The sequence below is a fragment of the Rhea americana genome, unplaced genomic scaffold (assembly GCF_003343005.1).
Source record: "Rhea americana isolate MKP2758 unplaced genomic scaffold, rheAme1 scaffold_21, whole genome shotgun sequence".
NCBI lineage: Eukaryota > Metazoa > Chordata > Aves > Rheiformes > Rheidae > Rhea > Rhea americana.
The window spans coordinates 8,130,430-8,132,244 of NW_028186258.1; positions in this window are offsets into that span (position 1 = coordinate 8,130,430).

Below are 1,815 nucleotides of genomic sequence, written 5' to 3' on the forward strand. Positions count from 1 at the left end.
TCCTCCTCCTCCTCCTCCTCCTCCTCCTCCCAGTCGCGGGGCGAAGGTCTGGGCCGGGCCGTGGGCGGTTTCGGGGCTGAGGCGCGGCCGCGCCACCGGCCCCGATTTCTCCTAATATAGCCATGCCGGGACGCGCTACCTGGGCCGGCCCCGCGCCGCCTCGTCCCTCGTTCCCTCCATCCATCCGTTCCTGCTTCACCGGGAGCGGATGGGGGGGGGGTTTCTACCCCACCCCACCCCGGGACGGGCGCCCCGCCGCCCCGTGCAAGCCCGGCCGCGCCGCTCTGCCGGTGTTGCCCACCGCGATGGAGGGCCTGGAGGGGCGCGCGGCGCTCCGGCGTGGCAAACGTGTCTCTGGGCTCAGCTCCGGGCTCGCGACGCGCGGCTCCCGCACGGTGCCTGGGGGTCCGGCCACGGCGCACAGCGGCCCAGGCGCGGCGCGCAGCGGTCCGGGCACGGCGCGCGGCACGCCAGACACGGCACACGGCACGCCGGACACGGCACACGGGGCTCCAGACGTGGCACACGGCGCGCTGGACGCGGCACATGGTGCTCTGCCCATGGCGCGCAGCTCCCCGGCTGCGGCGCACGGTGCTCCAGTCGTGGCACGGGGTACTCCAGATGTGGCACGCAGGGATCCCCGTGTGGCTCCTGGTGCTTTGGCCATGGCACGTGGCACTCCGGACGTGGCACACGGTGCTCCAGCTACGGCACAAGGTGCTCTGGCCACGGCACTCTGGACACAGCACACAGTGCTCCAGCCATGGCGCACGGCGCTCCGGCCGTGTCACGGCCCCAGTGCGCCGGCAGGAGCTGAGGCGGTCCGGGGGGCCCAGCGCCGGCTGTGCACGCCGCAGGGGCGTGCGCTGCTGCCCCACGGCCCAGCCATCCCCGGGGTGCCAAGCGCCGCCCACTGTCGCAGGGCGCGACGTGCCGCGCACGCGGTGCCCCGCTTGTCCGTGGGGTGCTCGGCGCTGCCGGTGAAGCGGTGCCAGGCGTGGGGCGGTACCAGCTGCRCGGTGCGTGATGGTAGGCGCGTGGCACTGTCCATAGGGTGCACGGTGYGGCCCATGGGGCGACGCTGTCCGAAGGGCGCAGTGTTGCCTCTGGGGTGCCCAGCGCTGTCTTCGGGGTGCATGGTGCTGCCCATGGGGCGGTGCTGCAAGCAGGGCGCATGGTGCTGTCTGAGGGGTGCACGGTGTTTCCTGAGCTGCCCGTGTCGGGGTGCCTGGCACGGCCTCTCCGACACCGGCTGCTCTGCCGGGGGGGCGGGGGGTCCTGGCGATGCTGGAGGGAGGCACTGAGCTGTCTGAGGTGGGTACCGTGCTGCCGATGGGGCCATGCTCCTGCGGGTCACCCGAGGGGTGCACAGACTGCACGAGGGCACTGTCTGGGGGCTGCACAGCTGCCCCGGAGGGGGCTCAGTACAGTCTGTGAGGTGTGAGATGCTGCCTGAGGGGGTGCCCGGTGCTGCCTAGGGGGTGCACAGCTGCCCCAGAGGTGGGCAGGGTGCTGCCTGGGGGGTGCACAACTGCCCAAGGGGGGGTGCATGGTGCTGCCTAGGGGGTGAATGGTGCCATCTTTGGGGTGCATGGTGCTGCCCGGAGGATGCACAGTGCAACCTCTGGGGTGCATGGAGCTGCTCAGGGGGTGCACAGCTGCCCCAGGTGATGCACAGGGCTGCCAGGGGGGTGCTCGGTGCAATCCTCGGGGTGCACGGAGCTGCTCGGGGGGTGCACAGCTGCCCCAGGTGATGCACAGGGCTGCCAGGGGGGTGCTCGGTGCAATCCTCGGGGTGCACGGAGCTGCTCGGGG